Source organism: Hyla sarda, unplaced genomic scaffold (genome assembly GCF_029499605.1).
Source record: "Hyla sarda isolate aHylSar1 unplaced genomic scaffold, aHylSar1.hap1 scaffold_146, whole genome shotgun sequence".
In the NCBI taxonomy this organism is placed as follows: Eukaryota; Metazoa; Chordata; class Amphibia; order Anura; family Hylidae; genus Hyla; species Hyla sarda.
Genome location: NW_026608090.1, coordinates 491,501 through 511,150, shown reverse-complemented (window position 1 = coordinate 511,150; position 19,650 = coordinate 491,501). Strand labels below are relative to the sequence as shown.

The window sequence follows — 19,650 nt, the reverse complement described above, 5'->3', positions numbered from 1 at the left end:
ACTTCTCCTGTCCTGTATATATACACTGCACTGTATAACTTCTCCTGTCCTGTATATATATATATAGACACTGCATAGTATAACTTCTCCTGTCCTGTATATATAGACACTGCACAGTATAACTTCTCCTGTCCTGTATATATAGACACTGCACAGTATAACTTCTCCTGTCCTGTATATATACACTGCACAGTATAACTTCTCCTGTCCTGTATATATATATAGACACTGCACAGTATAATTTCTCCTGTCCTGTATATATAGACACTGCACAGTATAACTTCTCCTGTCCTGTATATATAGACACTGGACAGTATAACTTCTCCTGTCCTGTATATATAGACACTGGACAGTATAACTTCTCCTGTCCTGTATATATAGACACTGCACAGTATAACTTCTCCTGTCCTGTATATATACACTGCACAGTACCACTTCTCCTGTCCTGTATATATAGACACTGCACAGTATAACTTCTCCTGTCCTGTATATATAGACACTGCACAGTATAACTTCTCCTGTCCTGTATATATACACTGCACAGTATAACTTCTCCTGTCCTGTATATATATAGACACTGCACAGTATAATTTCTCCTGTCCTGTATATATAGACACTGCACAGTATAACTTCTCCTGTCCTGTATATATAGACACTGCACAGTATAACTTCTCCTGTCCTGTATACTGGCTGTAATCTTCAGTATCTGCTCTTATTCTGTATATATACATACACTGCACAGTACCACTTCTCCTGTCCTGTATATATACACTGCACAGTATAATTTCTCCTGTCCTGTATATATAGACACTGCACAGTATAACTTCTCCTGTCCTGTATATATAGACACTGCACAGTATAACTTCTCCTGTCCTGTATACTGGCTGTAATCTTCAGTATCTGCTCTTATTCTGTATATATACATACACTGCACAGTACCACTTCTCCTGTCCTGTATATATACACTGCACAGTACCACTTCTCCTGTCCTGTATACTGCGTCTCGTTAGAGTCAGTGCTGCTGCTGCTGGGAGCGATCCAAGTGGTTCCAGGCTCCTGCTCCCTTCTGCCCTGGGAGGGAGCGGGTTTCTGGGATGCAGGAGGAGAGCGAGTCCCAGGCCTCTGGTTCCCAGAGTAGGCCGGCGGGGACGGAGGATGCACAGCGACCGGCCTGTTCGGAGGGGGTAAGGAGACCTGGTGGGGGAAGCAGCAATGTTTCTCCTGCCCCCCCTCTGGACCCTGACCTAAGCTGCGAGGCTTCAGGAGGATATATGGAGGTGAAGGGCTGGGGCGTGCGGAGGCCCCGGGAGCCTGTCAGCGACTACAGCTCCAGGATTGCCTATTATACACAGGCCTACAAGCAGAAAGGCAAAGAACTGTTCAGGCTGCGTGAGGAGCTGAGATGCGCCCGAGTGCGGGCAAACACCTCGTCCGGGAGCAAGCGGGCAGAGGCTAATAAGGACATTACAAAGCTTAAGTCCGAAATAAACATCTTGGAGAGAAAAAGGATGGACATTCAGACACACAGCGGCCCCTTCCTGAAGAAGCTGCTGAACCAGGAGAGGTGTGAGGGGCAGAAGGGGCCAAGCCAGAGTGACCCCCCTGCTGAGGAGGATAGTGACCCCACTAACATCCAGGATCCATCGCAGGGGTCTCAGAGTGGGATCTGTCCTGGACAAGGACCACCGGCCTCAACATCAGGATCCAGGAGGAGCTCGGAGGAGGAGAGCAGTGACCCCGGGGGGAGACTCATGGCCATCATCAGGCAGATGGAGTCTCCAGTACACATGGAGCGCTTCACATTTGGAGAAGACCCTGTACCGGATGAGGGGGAGAGGAGGAGGAGGAGAAGGAATGACCAGAAGGGGGGTGAGTCGGTATCATTTTCCTATGTCCCCCTTTCCCCAGCTCCACCTAGTCAGGGCCCTGCGGTGGGTTCTGTGCAGGGGAAGAGCAGTGGACAGAGTATGGAGATCCCTACGGGAAAGTCATGTGACACTGTTTCAGCTTGTAGTAGCGGTAAGAGTGTCGGGGCGATTTCGGCTGTGAAGCCGGACATGTCTGGTGAGGTCAGCAGCCCAGCGGGAGGCTGCTTTTCTTCGGCACCGGGACAGGGCAAGGCGGGCAGTGGTAAAGCTTTGGTCCCGGTGCCGGAGATGAGGAGCGAGGGCGGAGATAAGCGGCGCCACCAGGCGCTTGGTGGTAAAGTAGGCTCCGCGGTGGGGTCTGCGGCCGGTGTGGTTTCTGCTGTCGGGGTGTCACCTGCAGAGGCTTCTCGAGGGGGAACCTCATCTGCGGTTGGGGCAGGTGGCACCTCGGCAGGGATAATAAAACCGGCCAAGGCTGGACTGGCAATGGCGGCTGCTAAAGCAGTGGAGAACATTAAAGGGACTGTCCTCAAACCCATGGGGACTGGAGGGTCTATGGACAAAATAGGAACTGTTCCTGCAGCTAGACGGCCTCCTGTCCCAAAGGACTTTCCTGTGACCAGTGAGGCAGAGGGGGTTCCTGACCAGTCAGAGTCTATTATTGGGGCGGGGCAAGACTGGTCAGGAGCACCCGATGAAGCTGAGGTCACATCTGTAAATAATGTACATATGGGGGATCTGTCTGTGGGGTCTGGTCCAGGACTGAGTGGAGGTGTGAATGGGGGAGAGGGAGTGAGGGAGGATGGGAATGATGATGAGAGGATGGATGGAGGGGATGTGAGTGCGAGAGGGGGGGTGAGTATGGCTTCTGTGGAGAGTGAGGTTGGTCCATCTGAACCCCCGGCAGCGGCGCCCCCTAGGAGTTATGCCAGTGTTGCTGCCGGGGCAAGTGGGCCTCATGGGAATCCTGTACCTTCTGGTCCTGGGCATAGTGACCTTCAGAGGCGCTTTCTGGAGGCCTTGCGGAGGGGGGATAAATCTATCACTGTAGAGGGTAGAGAGGTAGAACTGTCCTTTTGGATAGAGAGGCACGGCCTCGGGGCCTTCCGAGAGCAAAGGAGAGGAGAGGAGTCATGGTCATTCCCCACAGCCGGGTCTGGGGTCCCCAGGAGGAATGTGGTCCGTCTTAGGCGGAGGGGCAGTGATACCTGTCCAAACAGGACAAAAAGGCGGAGGGGCAGTGATACCTGTCCAAACAGGACAAAAGTAGTTGAGCTCCTCCTCAAGATGGATTTCAGGGCAGGTGACATCTTTGCCCTGATACATCCTCATGGTACCCCATTTTTCGATGTCAGCTTTGTCCGGGCTGAAGGGCTCGAGCTCTTTTGGTCTCGGTACGAGCTGGCAAAGATAGCACCCGAGTGGCGAGACTTTGCTGTCCAGGCAATTTCTCGCCAGAATAACATCAAGAAAGTGACGGTATTAACGTGTAACGAATCTCTTTCTTGCATAGACATCATGACCTGGATTGGGCGTTATGGAGAGGTGGTCAGCATTCCCCAAAAGAACAGGGATGAATTTGGTATCTGGTCAGGGGCCTGGACCTTCATGGTCAAGTTGAAGGTTTCGGGTAATTCTGTCACCCACATTCCCTCCTCCACTTTTCTGGGGAGGGACAGGATCCTGGTTTTCTACCAGGGACAGCCGAAGGTCTGCCATAGGTGCGGTGACCCGACACACTTCAGCGCACAATGTAAGGTCCAGAAGTGCGCGTTGTGTGGGGGGTTAGGACATCTCGCCGCAACCTGTGGGGACATTCGTTGTCACCTGTGTGGGGACCTCGGTCACCCCTTCAGCCGCTGTGCGGTCTCTTTTGCCAATGCGGTGGAATCTCCAGCTGGGGTTAGCAGAGATGCTGACTCCACTGGGGAGGGTACCGGCGGAGGCGGGGAGACTACGGGTCCAAGGAAGAAAAGAATGACACCTTCTAGGCTGAGGCGTTTGGAGGCACGCCAAAGGGAAAGGGAAGGGGCTTCTCAGGTGACAGCTGAGGTAGCTTTACCTGACCCTGAGATGGTGGATTCTGCTGAGGATCTGAGCGATGGTGGGCTGGAGGAGGAGGCCAGGAGACTGGATAGAGAGGAGGAGGAGGATAAGAGGGCCATCACTGCTACCTCCTCTCCAGGAGAGAGTATGGATGAGGAGAGCAAAGAGTGGCTAAAGAATAAGAGAAAATCGGGTGCCAGGAAAAAGAGGAGGAAGAGGAGCAAGGAGAAGGAGTCCCCTTCTTTGGAGTGGGATCATTCAGTCCCCCTCACCCTTGTCCAGGTACCAGCGGAAGGATCTACCGCCTCCCCTCTGGTAGATAGCCCTAACCGGTACCAAGTCCTCAGGGATAACATCTCTTCCTCTGATGAGGAGGCCGGGGACGAGGTGCCGGTGTCTGAAGTGAGGCCTTCTGGGAGCGTCAAGTCCTCCTCTCTGGTAACGGGGAGGGAGGCTGTCCCAGGACCAGGTGGGGTGCAGGAGGTGACCTCTGGAAAAGAGGGGAACTCTGTAAATTCTGTAAATATGGATATGTCTCTGTGCTTAAAAAGGGGTAAATTGGGTAATTCTGATGATGACACTAAGGAAAAGGGAGGGGGAGGGAAGAAGAGGGGTGTCTAGCTTGATCACACATGATGGCGGCACCCTCCCCGTTGACGCTGGCGAGTATTAATGTCGCCAGCATAAAGTCAGATGCGGCAAGATTTGCGGCCTTTGATTTTCTCGGCCGAATTGAGGCCGACATTTTATTTTTGCAGGAGACCAGGTTGACAGATCTAACCGCTATCCATAAGGCGAAGCGTGAGTGGCGCCATGGGCCCTCTCACTGGTCTCTTGTGGCCGAGCCGTATAGCGGGGTGGCGGTTCTTTTTAAAACCGCTCAGGTAGAATGCAGACGTGTAATCGAGCTAGAAATGGGGAGATGTCTGGTATTAGACGTCCTCATGAAGGGACAAGAATTAAGTCTTATAAACATCTACGGTCCACAGACTAGGTGGGACCGGAAAAGTCTCTTTATGAGGATTAAGCCCCTACTTTTTACTAGCCGGCAGGTCATTTTTGGAGGAGATTTTAATACTGTTACAAGGTCTCTTGATAGGGGAGGCTCCAGGGATCGGCTAGATTATGATAGCGTCGCCTTGAATAGAATAGCTAGTGAGTCTCGCCTGGTGGATGTCCACATCCGGCACACCCCAGGTCACAGCGGGTTCACTTACTTTAGAGGTAGAGAGATCAGGTCTAGGATAGATAGGTTTTTTTTGAAGGAGGATTCTGTCTCTTCACCTTTACAGGTTGTTGAGGTGGAGTTCTCCGACCACTGTTTGATTATGTTCTCTTTGAATGTTTCAGAGACCCCCAGGATGGGAAGGGGATTGTGGAAGCTGAATTCGTCCCTCCTGGTAGTCAAGGAGATAAGACGGTCCTTTGAGGAGTTTCTGCAGAGCCAGGTACCATTACTGGACTTATGCAACACTAAGTCAGAGTGGTGGGAGATGTTCAAAAAACGGGCTGCGAGATTCTTCCGCCAGACCGCGAACCTTAGGAGTCTGAATAGGGATCGTCTCTATCAGGAACTAAGGAGGAAACTCGAGGTTCTTGTCTCGACTGGAGGTGACCGAGAGGAAATCTCCAGAGTGAAATCTTTGCTAAAGAAGTGCCAGTATGATAGACACGCATCTTTAGTTTTTGAAAGGGATTTCGGGAAGTACCGCTCGCCCGACCCTTTCCGGAGCTGTAAGATGTCAGTGGATTGTAAGATCGTGACCGGCCTGGTCGATAGTACAGGATCTCTGAACAAGTCCAGATCGGGGATCCTGGAGGTCGTCAGAGCCTTTTACTCGCACCTCTTGGGGAAGAGGGATCTAGATCGAGGCAAGATGGCGGCTTTCCTGGCTGATGCCATTCCTCAGTCAGGAGTAGACCCCTCTCTTAGTGTTTTGACAGAGAAGAGGAAGTGAAGCTGGCGATTGAGAGGCTTGCCCTCAAAAAGTCGCCAGGTCCGGATGGCTTAACATCCGAGTTTTATAAGACCTTTAAGGACATCTTGGTTCCCCTCTTTACTGAGGTAATAAATGAGTGTCTATCCTCGGGCACTCTGCCGAAGTGTATGTGGAGGTCGGCTCTGATCATCCTGTCAAAGGGTAAAGACTCGTCCCACATTGAGAATTGGCGTCCCATAGCGCTTCTCAATGTGGACAGAAAGATTCTGGCAAAAGTGCTATTCAACAGGTTGGTGAAATTTGCCCCTCAGCTCCTTTCGGGGTCCCAGCACTGCTCTGTTCCCGGTCGTAGCACTTTTAGTGCGGTGCTGGGTGTCCGCGAGGCCATGGAGCAGGGTCAGGCTGGTCACTGGAAGGGGTTTCTGCTGTCCCTGGACCAGGCAAAGGCTTTTGATCGAGTTGATCACGAGTATCTCTGGTCCACTCTTTTGAAATACGGTCTGCCAGGGGGGGTTTGTGGATTGGCTGAGAACATTGTACGCAGGGGCTGAGACTTTTCCATTGGTAAACGGTTGGGTGGGCCGCCCTTTTGGGGTGGAGTCTGGTGTGCGTCAAGGCTGTCCGTTAAGCCCTTTGCTTTATGTGTTCGCGATCGACCCCTTCCTTCGAAGGCTAGATCGCGAACCATTGGCGGGGGTGAGGATGGACCCGGCGGTGCCGGATTCGGCCTTAAGGGTAGTGGCATACGCTGATGACGTCTCCATTTTTGTCTCTTCGCAAGGGGAGGCGGAATGGGTGATGTCGGAGGTGGATTGCTACTCGGAGGCATTCGGGTCTAAGATCAACCGGGAAAAGTGCAAAAGTCTTTGGTTGGGAGGTGGAGACCCTGAGTTCTGTCTCCCGGACACCCTCCCTGTGCCCCAGGAATCTGCAAAAATTCTGGGCATCGAATTTGGTCCCGGGGATTACCCCACACGAAATTGGGAAAGCAGACTGGAAGATGTCTCCAAAAGAGTGGAACAGTGGAAAGGTTGGTCTTTGACCTTTAGGGAAAGGGTCTTCTTGATCAGGTCCTACTTGCTCCCGTTGTTAATCTATTTGGGCAGTGTCAGCCTTTTGCCAGAACCCCTCTGGAGCCGGGTCTACAGTCTGTTCTTCCTAATGTTGTGGGGGAATAGACTGAACCTAATTAAGAGGGAGGTGACTTACCGCACGAGGAGACTAGGCGGGTTGGGTATGGTCAACCCGGTGGTATTCCTAGTGAATTCCTTTTTAAAGACCAATATATCAAACCTCTGGACAGAGAGGGCTCCTCCGTGGGTAGTCTCTTGCAGGAGATGGTTTCAGCCTTTCTTCCAGGAATGGGAGAGAGGCGGTCAAGTGAAGGATCTTCGCACGTCACACGGGCATCTCCCGACTTATGTTGCACTGGTTCTGAAGGTCATCAGGAGGTGGGGGCTGGGGATGTGGGAGGTAAGAACTCTGCCGAGGAAAATCCTCGATAACAGGGTCTTGCTGAGCCATTTCCAGAAACCACTGGCCCTCAAGGATTGCCCAGGTCGGGATCAAGGGATTGGGTTGGCTCTTTTAAATTCACCTAGGATCCCCTTGAAGTATTGGGACTTGACCTGGCGGGGCTTCCATGGTAAGCTATATGTAAGGGGCAATCTGAAGTACAGGAACTCCGATGAAAAGGGTTGTCCCCGGGAGGAGTGTGGGGGTGTGCTGGAGGACATGGACCACTTCCTGCTTCAGTGCCCTTTTAATATAGAGGTATATCAAAGGGTGGGAGCTTCCATCGGCTGGCCGCGGCTGGCTGCCCTTTCCTATGCTGAGTGGGTTTATGCGGCCTTCAAAGATCTGGGTGTCCGGGACCGGTGCACTTCATTTATAGTCAGCGCAGTGGTCAGGTATCACACGTGGCAAGCGAGGTGTTTAGTGTCGACGAGACAGAAAATCCTCCCCGTGGACGAGGTTTGTAGGAACACGCTCGGTGACCTGGTGAAGGTTCGTTCTTTGGAGTATGAAAAGTTTGGTGCATTTAGTGCCTCTACCCTGTGGAGGGGGTTCTCCTTTAAGGTGCCCTAACCTAGTAATCTCCTCCCTGGTGATGGGCTGAAGCTGTCACCAGACATTTTTGTTTTGATAAAGACGAAAAGATGTAGGCGGCTACAGACATCGAACCGGAGCCCTGAGGGGTTGGTGTTATGGTGTAGGGATTGTATATTGTATAAAGGTTGTATATATGTGTAGGAGTTTTGTATATATGTATAGGGACTGTACATATATAATGAATAAGGTTATATTATTTGATGAATAATTTTGTGTAGGTTATAGGAAAGGTGGGGGATATTTATAAGTAAATTCTTATATATTGTTTTTTTGTGTGTGTTTATTATTTAGTGTATGGATATGTGTAGGTGTATATGTGTGTATATATACTTATATATGTATATTATTGATTAGATTTTTGTGCATATATTATATAAAAAAAAAATTAATTCTTTTGTATAGGTACGTGTGGTGTATAAAGTTATATAGAATGTGGTGTATATAGTTATATAGGTATGTCATGTATATAGTTACATAGGTTGGCGGTGTGTGTGTATATAGGTATGTAGTGTGTATATATGTAGTGTGTGTGTATATATGTAGTGTGTATATATGTAGTGTGTGTGTATATAGGTATGTAGTGTGTATATATGTAGTGTGTGTGTATATAGGTATGGAGTGTGTGTTGTCCTGGACCAGAAGGGATTTTTGTTTGTGATATTATTTGTTATGCATTAGGTTTATCTTATGTTTGATTATCATTGTTATGGTTGTTATGTTTGGTTTATGTTTTGTATTTCTTTTTATATAAAATAAAAGAGTTCCTGTCCTGTATATATGGACACTGCACAGTATAACTTCTCCTGTCCTGTATATATAGACACTGCACAGTATAACTTCTCCTGTCCTGTATATATAGACACTGCACAGTATAACTTCTCCTGTCCTGTATATATAGACACTGCACAGTACAACTTCTCCTGTCCTGTATATATAGACACTGCACAGTACCACTTCTCCTGTCCTGTATATATAGACACTGCACAGTACCACTTCTCCTGTCCTGTATATATACACTGCACAGTACCACTTCTCCTGTCCTGTATATATATACACTGCACAGTACCACTTCTCCTGTCCTGTATATATAGACACTGCACAGTATAACTTCTCCTGTCCTGTATATATAGACACTGGACAGTATAACTTCTCCTGTCCTGTATATATAGACACTGCACAGTATAACTTCTCCTGTCCTGTATATATAGACACTGGACAGTATAACTTCTCCTGTCCTGTATATATAGACACTGGACAGTATAATTTCTCCTGTCCTGTATATATAGACACTGCACAGTACCACTTCTCCTGTCCTGTATATATAGACACTGCACAGTATTACTTCTCCTGTCCTGTATATATAGACACTGCACAGTACCACTTCTCCTGTCCTGTATATATAGACAGTGCACAGTACCACTTCTCTCCTCCTCTATAGTAGGCGGTTTACAGATGACATCACAGCCATGTGCACATTTATCAGCTGATCCTTAAGTTACAACAGAACAGAGAACAACTTCCTGATCTACTACAGAGAGCGGAGGAGAAGAAGCAAAACAGGAGCAGAAAAGGTAAAAAACTGAAGAAATCATAGGGAAGTGTGAGGACAGTAGTGTATACATGTGGTGGAGTAGTATTAGGACAGTAGTGTATACATTTGGTGGAGTAGTATTAGGACAGTAGTGTATACATGTGGTGGAGTAGTATTAGGACAGTAGTGTATACATGTGGTGGAGTAGTATTAGGACAGTAGTGTATACATGTGGTGGAGTAGTATTAGGACAGTAGTGTATACATGTGGTGGAGTAGTATTAGGACAGTAGTGTATACATGTGGTGGAATAGTATTAGGACAGTAGTGTATACATGTGGTGGAATAGTATTAGGACGGTAGTGTATACATGTGGTGGAGTAGTATTAGGACAGTAGTGTATACATGTGGAGGAGTAGTATTAGGATAGTAGTGTATACATGTGGTGGAGCAGTATTAGGACAGTAGTGTATACATGTGGTGGAGTAGTATTAGGACAGTAGTGTATACATGTGGTGGAATAGTATTAGGACAGTAGTGTATACATGTGGTGGAGTAGTATTAGGACAGTAGTGTATACATGTGGTGGAGTAGTATTAGGACAGTAGTGTATACATGTGGTGCTGGAGTAGTATTAGGACAGTAGTGTATACATGTGGTGCTGGAGTAGTATTAGGACAGTAGTGTATACATGTGGTGCTGGAGTAGTATTAGGACAGTAGTGTATACATGTGGTGGAGTAGTATTAGGACAGTAGTGTATACATGTGGTGGAGTAGTATTAGGACAGTAGTGTATACATGTGGTGGAGCAGTATTAGGACAGTAGTGTATACATGTGGTGGAGCAGTATTAGGATGGTAGTGTATACATGTGGTGGAGCAGTATTAGGACGGTAGTGTATACATGTGGTGGAGCAGTATTAGGACGGTAGTGTATACATGTGGAGGAGTAGTATTAGGACAGTAGTGTATAGATGTGGCGGAGTAGTATTAGGACAGTAGTGTATACATGTGGAGGAGTAGTATTAGGACAGTAGTGTATACATGTGGTGGAGTAGTATTAGGACAGTAGTGTATACATGTGGTGGAGTAGTATTAGGACAGTAGTGTATACATGTGGTGGAATAGTATTAGGACAGTAGTGTATACATGTGGTGGAGTAGTATTAGGACAGTAGTGTATACATGTGGTGCTGGAGTAGTATTAGGACAGTAGTGTATACATGTGGTGGAGTAGTATTAGGACAGTAGTGTATACATGTGGAGGAGTAGTATTAGGATAGTAGTGTATACATGTGGTGGAGCAGTATTAGGACAGTAGTGTATACATGTGGTGGAGTAGTATTAGGACAGTAGTGTATACATGTGGTGGAGTAGTATTAGGACAGTAGTGTATACATGTGGTGGAGTAGTATTAGGACAGTAGTGTATACATGTGGTGGAGTAGTATTAGGACAGTAGTGTATACATGTGGTGGAGTAGTATTAGGACAGTAGTGTATACATGTGGTGGAGCAGTATTAGGACAGTAGTGTATACATGTGGTGGAGTAGTATTAGGACAGTAGTGTATACATGTGGTGGAGTAGTATTAGGAAAGTAGTGTATATATGTGGTGGAGTAGTATTAGGACAGTAGTGTATACATGTGGTGGAATAGTATTAGGACAGTAGTGTATACATGTGGTGGAGTAGTATTAGGACAGTAGTGTATACATGTGGTGGAGTAGTATTAGGACAGTAGTGTATGTCACGATTCGGCTTACGGGTTGTGGATCCTCTGTGTCAGCGAGGGATTGGCGTGGACCGTGCTAGTGGACCGGTTCTAAGAGGCTACTGGTGTTCACCAGAGCCCGCCGCAAAGCGGGATGGTCTTGCTGCGGCAGTAGCAACCAGGTCGTATCTACTAGCAACGGCTCAACCTCGCTGACTGCTGAGAAGGCGTGGGACAGAAGGACTAGGCAGAGGCAAGGTCAGACGTAGCAGAAGGTCGGGGCAGGCGGCAAGGTTCGTAGTCAGGATGGATAGCAGAAGTTCAGGTAACACAGGCTTTGGACAACACTAAACGCTTTCACTGGCACAAGGCAACAAGATCCGGCAAGGGAGTGCAGGGGAAGTGAGGTAATATACACAGGGAGCAGGTGGAAGCTAATTAGACTGATTGGGCCAGGCACCAATCATTGGTGCACTGGCCCTTTAAGTCTCAGAGAGCTGGCGCGCGCGCGCCCTAGAGAGCGGAGCCGCGCGCGCCAGCACATGACAGCAGGGGACCGGGACGGGTAAGTGACCTGGGATGCGATTCGCGAGCGGGCGCGTCCCGCTGTGCGAATCGCATCCCCGACGGCCATGACAGTGCAGCGCTCCCGGTCAGCGGAACCGACCGGGGCGCTGCGGGGAGAGAGCCGCCGTAAGCGCTCCGGGGAGGAGCGGGGACCCGGAGCGCTAGGCTTAACAGTGTATACATGTGGTGGAGCAGTATTAGGACAGTAGTGTATACATGTGGTGGAGTAGTATTAGGACAGTAGTGTATACATGTGGTGGAGTAGTATTAGGACAGTAGTGTATACATGTGGTGGAGCAGTATTAGGACAGTAGTGTATACATGTGGTGGAGTAGTATTAGGACAGTAGTGTATACATGTGGAGGAGTAGTATTAGGACAGTAGTGTATACATGTGGTGGTGGAGTAATATTAGGACAGTAGTGTATACATGTGGTGGAGTAGTATTAGGACAGTAGTGTATACATGTGGCGGAGTAGTATTAGGACAGTAGTGTATACATGTGGTGGAGTAGTATTAGGACAGTAGTGTATACATGTGGTGGAGTAGTATTAGGATAGTAGTGTATACATGTGGTGGAGTAGTATTAGGACAGTAGTGTATACATGTGGTGGAGCAGTATTAGGACAGTAGTGTATACATGTGGTGGAGCAGTATTAGGACAGTAGTGTATACATGTGGTGTGGAGTAGTATTAGGACAGTGGTGTATACATGTGGTGGAGCAGTATTAGGACAGTAGTGTATACATGTGGTGGAGCAGCATTAGGACAGTAGTGTATACATGTGGTGGAGCAGTATTAGGACAGTAGTGTATACATGTGGTGGAGCAGTATTAGGACAGTAGTGTATACATGTGGTGGAGCAGTATTAGGACAGTAGTGTATACATGTGGCGGAGTAGTATTAGGACAGTAGTGTATACATGTGGCGGAGTAGTATTAGGACAGTAGTGTATACATGTGGCGGAGTAGTATTAGGACAGCAGTGTATACATGTGGCGGAGTAGTATTAGGACAGTAGTGTATACATGTGGTGGAGCAGTATTAGGACGGTAGTGTATACATGTGGTGGAGTAGTATTAGGACGGTAGTGTATACATGTGGTGGGGTAGTATTAGGACAGTAGTGTATACATGTGGTGGAGCAGTATTAGGACAGTAGTGTATACATGTGGTGGAGCAGTATTAGGACAGTAGTGTATACATGTGGTGGAGTAGTATTAGGACAGTAGTGTATACATGTGGTGGAGTAGTATTAGGACAGTAGTGTATACATGTGGTGGAGTAGTATTAGGACAGTAGTGTATACATGTGGAGGAGTAGTATTAGGACAGTAGTGTATACATGTGGTGGAGTAGTATTAGGACAGTAGTGTATACATGTGGAGGAGTAGTATTAGGACAGTAGTGTATACATGTGGTGGTGGAGTAATATTAGGACAGTAGTGTATACATGTGGTGGAGTGGTATTAGGACGGTAGTGTATACATGTGGTGGAGTAGTATTAGGACAGTAGTGTATACATGTGGTGGTGGAGTAATATTAGGACAGTAGTGTATACATGTGGTGGAGTAGTATTAGGACAGTAGTGTATACATGTGGTGGAGCAGTATTAGGACAGTAGTGTATACATGTGGTGGAGTAGTATTAGGACAGCAGTGTATACATGTGGTGGAGTAGTATTAGGACAGTAGTGTATACATGTGGTGGAGTAGTATTAGGACAGTAGTGTATACATGTGGAGGAGTAGTATTAGGACAGTAGTGTATACATGTGGTGGTGGAGTAATATTAGGACAGTAGTGTATACATGTGGTGGAGTAGTATTAGGACAGTAGTGTATACATGTGGTGGAGTAGTATTAGGACAGTAGTGTATACATGTGGAGGAGTAGTATTAGGACAGTAGTGTATACATGTGGTGGTGGAGTAATATTAGGACAGTAGTGTATACATGTGGTGGAGTAGTATTAGGACAGTAGTGTATACATGTGGTGGAGTAGTATTAGGACAGTAGTGTATACATGTGGTGGTGGAGTAATATTAGGACAGTAGTGTATACATGTGGTGGAGTAGTATTAGGACAGTAGTGTATACATGTGGTGGAGCAGTATTAGGACAGTAGTGTATACATGTGGTGGAGTAGTATTAGGACAGCAGTGTATACATGTGGTGGAGTAGTATTAGGACAGTAGTGTATACATGTGGCGGAGTAGTATTAGGACAGTAGTGTATACATGTGGTGGAGTAGTATTAGGACAGTAGTGTATACATGTGGTGGAGTAGTATTAGGACAGTAGTGTATACATGTGGTGGAGCAGTATTAGGACAGTAGTGTATACATGTGGTGGAGCAGTATTAGGACAGTAGTGTATACATGTGGTGGAGCAGTATTAGGACAGTAGTGTATACATGTGGTGGAGTAGTATTAGGACAGTAGTGTATACATGTGGTGGAGTAGTATTAGGACAGTAGTGTATACATGTGGTGGAGTAGTATTAGGATAGTAGTGTATATATGTGGTGGAATAGTATTAGGACAGTAGTGTATACATGTGGTGGAGTAGTATTAGGATAGTAGTGTATATATGTGGTGGAGTAGTATTAGGACAGTAGTGTATACATGTGGTGGAGCAGTATTAGGACGGTAGTGTATACATGTGGAGGAGTAGTATTAGGACAGTAGTGTATACATGTGGTGGAGTAGTATTAGGACAGTAGTGTATACATGTGGTGGAGTAGTATTAGGACAGTAGTGTATACATGTGGTGGAGTAGTATTAGGACAGTAGTGTATACATGTGGTGGAGTAGTATTAGGATAGTAGTGTATATATGTGGTGGAGTAGTATTAGGACAGTAGTGTATACATGTGGTGGAATAGTATTAGGACAGTAGTGTATACATGTGGTGGAGTAGTATTAGGACAGTAGTGTATACATGTGGTGGAGCAGTATTAGGACAGTAGTGTATACATGTGGTGGAGCAGTATTAGGACAGTAGTGTATACATGTGGTGGAATAGTATTAGGACAGTAGTGTATACATGTGGTGGAGTAGTATTAGGACAGTAGTGTATACATGTGGTGGAGTAGTATTAGGACAGTAGTGTATGTCACGATTCGGCTTACGGGTTGTGGATCCTCTGTGTCAGCGAGGGATTGGCGTGGACCGGTTCTAAGAGGCTACTGGTGTTCACCAGAGCCCGCCGCAAAGCGGGATGGTCTTGCTGCTGCAGTAGCAACCAGGTCGTATCCACTAGCAACGGCTCAACCTCGCTGACTGCTGAGAAGGCGTGGGACAGAAGGACTAGGCAGAGGCGAGGTCAGACGTAGCAGAAGGTCGGGACAGGCGGCAAGGTTCATAGTCAGGATGGATAGCAGAAGTTCAGGTAACACAGGCTTTGGACACACTAAACGCTTTCACTGGCACAAGGCAACAAGATCCGGCAGGGGAGTGCAGGGGAAGTGAGGTAATATACACAGGGAGCAGGTGGGAGCCAATTAAGCTAATTGGGCCAGGCACCAATCATTGGTGCACTGGCCCTTAAAGTCTCAGAGAGCTGGCGCGCGCGCGCCCTAGAGAGCGGAGCCGCGCGCGCCAGCACATGACAGCAGGGGACCGGGACGGGTAAGTGACCTGGGATGCGATTCGCGAGCGGGCGCGTCCCGCTGTGCCAATCGCATCCCCGACGGCCATGACAGTGCAGCGCTCCCGGTCAGCGGAACCGACCGGGGCGCTGCGGGGAGAGAGCCGCCGTGAGCACTCCGGGGAGGAGCGGGGACCCGGAGCGCTAGGCTTAACAGTGTATACATGTGGTGGAGCAGTATTAGGACAGTAGTGTATACATGTGGTGGAGTAGTATTAGGACAGTAGTGTATACATGTGGTGGAGTAGTATTAGGACAGTAGTGTATACATGTGGTGGAGTAGTATTAGGACAGTAGTGTATACATGTGGTGGAGTAGTATTAGGACAGTAGTGTATACATGTGGTGGTGCAGTATTAGGACAGTAGTGTATACATGTGGTGGAGTAGTATTTGGACAGTAGTGTATACATGTGGTGGAGTAGTATTAGGACAGTAGTGTATACATGTGGTGGAGTAGTATTAGGATAGTAGTGTATACATGTGGTGGAGTAGTATTAGGACAGTAGTGTATACATGTGGTGGAGCAGTATATGGACGGTAGTCTATACATGTGGTGGAGCAGTATTAGGACAGTAGTGTATACATGTGGCGGAGTAGTATTAGGACAGTAGTGTATACATGTGGTGGAGTAGTATTAGGACAGTAGTGTATACATGTGGTGGAGCGGTATTAGGACAGTAGTGTATACATGTGGTGGAGCAGTATTAGGACAGTAGTGTATACATGTGGTGGAGCAGTATTAGGACAGTAGTGTATACATGTGGTGGAGTAGTATTAGGACAATAGTGTATACATGTGGTGGAGTAGTATTAGGACAGTAGTGTATACATGTGGTGGAGCAGTATATGGACGGTAGTCTATACATGTGGCGGAGCAGTATTAGGACAGTAGTGTATACATGTGGCGGAGTAGTATTAGGACAGTAGTGTATACATGTGGTGGAGTAGTATTAGGACAGTAGTGTATACATGTGGTGGAGCGGTATTAGGACAGTAGTGTATACATGTGGTGGAGCAGTATTAGGACAGTAGTGTATACATGTGGTGGAGCAGTATTAGGACAGTAGTGTATACATGTGGTGGAGTAGTATTAGGACAGTAGTGTATACATGTGGTGGAGTAGTATTAGGACAGTAGTGTATACATGTGGTGGAGTAGTATTAGGACAGTAGTGTATACATGTGGTGGAGTATTAGGACAGTAGTGTATACATGTGGTGGAGTAGTATTAGGACAGTAGTGTATACATGTGGTGGAGTAGTATTAGGACAGTAGTGTATACATGTGGTGCTGGAGTAGTATTAGGACAGTAGTGTATACATGTGGTGCTGGAGTAGTATTAGGACAGTAGTGTATACATGTGGTGGAGTAGTATTAGGACAGTAGTGTATACATGTGGTGGAGTAGTATTAGGACAGTAGTGTATACATGTGGTGCTGGAGTAGTATTAGGACAGTAGTGTATACATGTGGTGGAGTAGTATTAGGACAGTAGTGTATACATGTGGTGGAGTAGTATTAGGACAGTAGTGTATACATGTGGTGGAGTAGTATTAGGACAGTAGTGTATACATGTGGTGGAGTAGTATTAGGACAGTAGTGTATACATGTGGTGGAGTAGTATTAGGACAGTAGTGTATACATGTGGTGGAGTAGTATTAGGACAGTAGTGTATACATGTGGTGGAGCAGTATTAGGACGGTAGTGTATACATGTGGTGGAGTAGTATTAGGACGGTAGTGTATACATGTGGTGGGGTAGTATTAGGACAGTAGTGTATACATGTGGTGGAGCAGTATTAGGACAGTAGTGTATACATGTGGTGGTGGAGTATTAGGATAGTAGTGTATACATGTGGTGGAGTAGTATTAGGACAGTAGTGTATACATGTGGTGGAGTAGTATTAGGACAGTAGTGTATACATGTGGTGGAGTAGTATTAGGACAGTAGTGTATACATGTGGTGGAGTAGTATTAGGACAGTAGTGTATACATGTGGTGGAGTAGTATTAGGATAGTAGTGTATACATGTGGTGGAGTAGTATTAGGACAGTAGTGTATACATGTGGTTGAGTAGTATTAGGACAGTAGTGTATACATGGGGTGGAGCAGTATTAGGACAGTAGTGTATACATGTGGTGGAGAAGTATTAGGACAGTAGTGTATACATGTGGTGGAGTATTAGAACAGTAGTGTATACATGTGGTGGAGCAGTATTAGGACAGTAGTGTATACATGGGGTGGAGCAGTATTAGGACAGTAGTGTATACATGTGGTGGAGTAGTATTAGGACAGTAGTGTATACATGTGGTGGAGTAGTATTAGGACAGTAGTGTATACATGTGGTGGTGGAGTAGTATTAGGACAGTAGTGTATACATGTGGTGGTGGAGTAGTATTAGGACAGTAGTGTATACATGTGGTGGAGTATTAGGACAGTAGTGTTTACATGTGGTGGAGTAGTATTAGGACAGTAGTGTATACATGTGGTGGAGCAGTATTAGGACAGTAGTGTATACATGTGGTGGAGTAGTATTAGGACAGTAGTTTATATATGTGGTGGAGTAGTATTAGGACAGTAGTGTATACATGTGGTGGAGTAGTATTAGGACAGTAGTGTGTACATGTGGTGGAGTAGTATTAGGACAGTAGTGTATACATGTGGTGGAGTAGTATTAGGACAGTAGTGTATACATGTGGTGGAGCAGTATTAGGACGGTAGTGTATACATGTGGTGGAGTGGTATTAGGACAGTAGTGTATACATGTGGTGGAGAAGTATTAGGACACTAGTGTATACATGTGGTGGAGTAGTATTAGGACAGTAGTGTATACATGTGGTGGTGGAGTAGTATTAGGACAGTAGATTATACATGTTGTGGAGTAGTATTAGGACAGTAGTGTATACATGTGGTGGAGCAGTGTTAGGACAGTAGTGTATACATGTGGTGGAGCAGTATTAGGACAGTAGTGTATACATGTGGTGGAGCAGTATTAGGACAGTAGTGTATACATGTGGTGGAGCAGTATTAGGACAGTAGTGTATACATGTGGTGGAGCAGTATTAGGACGGTAGTGTATACATGTGGTGGAGCAGTATTAGGACAGTAGTGTATACATGTGGTGGTGGAGTAGTATTAGGACAGTAGTGTATACATGTGGTGGAGTAGTATTAGAACAGTAGTGTATACATGTGGTGGAGTAGTATTAGGACAGTAGTGTATACATGTGGTGGAGTAGTATTAGGACATTAGTGTATACATGTGGTGGTGGAGTAGTATTAGGACAGTAGTGTATACATGTGGTGGAGAAGTATTAGGACAGTAGTGTATACATGTGGAGGAGGAGTATTAGGACAGTAGTGTATACATGTGGTGGAGTATTAGGACAGTAGTGTATACATGTGGTGGAGCAGTATTAGGACAGTAGTGTATACATGTGGTGGAGTAGTATTAGGACAGTAGTGTATACATGTGGTGGAGTAGTATTAGGACAGTAGTGTATACATGTGGTGGAGCAGTATTAGGACAGTAGTGTATACATGTGGTGGAGTAGTATTAGGACAGTAGTGTATACATGTGGTGGAGTAGTATTAGGACAGTAGTGTATACATGTGGTGGAGCAGTATTAGGACGGTAGTGTATACATGTGGTGGAGCAGTATTAGGACAGTAGTGTATACATGTGGTGGAGCAATATTAGGACGGTAGTGTATACATGTGGTGGAGCAGTATTAGTACAGTAGTGTATACATGTGGTGCTGGAGTAGTATTAGGACAGTAGTGTATACATGTGGTGGAGCAGTATTAGGACAGTAGTGTATACATGTGGTGGAGTAGTATTAGGACAGTAGTGTATACATGTGGTGGAGTAGTATTAGGACAGTAGTGTATACATGTGGTGGAGCAGTATTAGGACAGTAGTGTATACATGTGGTGGAGCAGTATTAGGACAGTAGTGTATACATGTGGTGGAGCAGTATTAGGACGGTAGTGTATAGATGTGGTGGAGTAGTATTAGGACAGTAGTGTATACATGTGGTGGAGTAGTATTAGGACAGTAGTGTATACATGTGGTGGAGTAGTATTAGGACAGTAGTGTATACATGTGGTGGAGCAGTATAAGGACGGTAGTGTATACATTTGGTGGAGTAGTATTAGGACGGTAGTGTATACATGTGGTGGAGTAGTATTAGGACAGTAGTGTATACATGTGGTGGAGTAGTATTAGGACAGTAGTGTATA

The 19,650-nt window shown here is 46.5% G+C and overlaps 1 protein-coding gene across 4 annotated transcripts in view; it reads left to right on the top strand.

Annotated features, from left to right (window-relative positions):
- Positions 1–856: 856 nt before the first annotated feature.
- The window catches only part of LOC130308079 (phospholipid scramblase 2-like), a 57,012-nt gene continuing 38,218 nt past the window's right edge, over positions 857–19,650 (top strand). The window contains exons 1-2 of one of the 4 annotated variants that reach the window (XR_008857137.1): positions 857–1,869; positions 9,408–9,537. The gene's annotated coding sequence lies outside the window, so the exon portion shown is untranslated. Of the gene's footprint in view, positions 1,870–4,940; positions 7,500–9,404; positions 9,538–19,650 lie in introns of those variants that run through there. The other 3 variants (XR_008857136.1, XM_056552221.1, XR_008857135.1) reach the window with 3 other exon arrangements.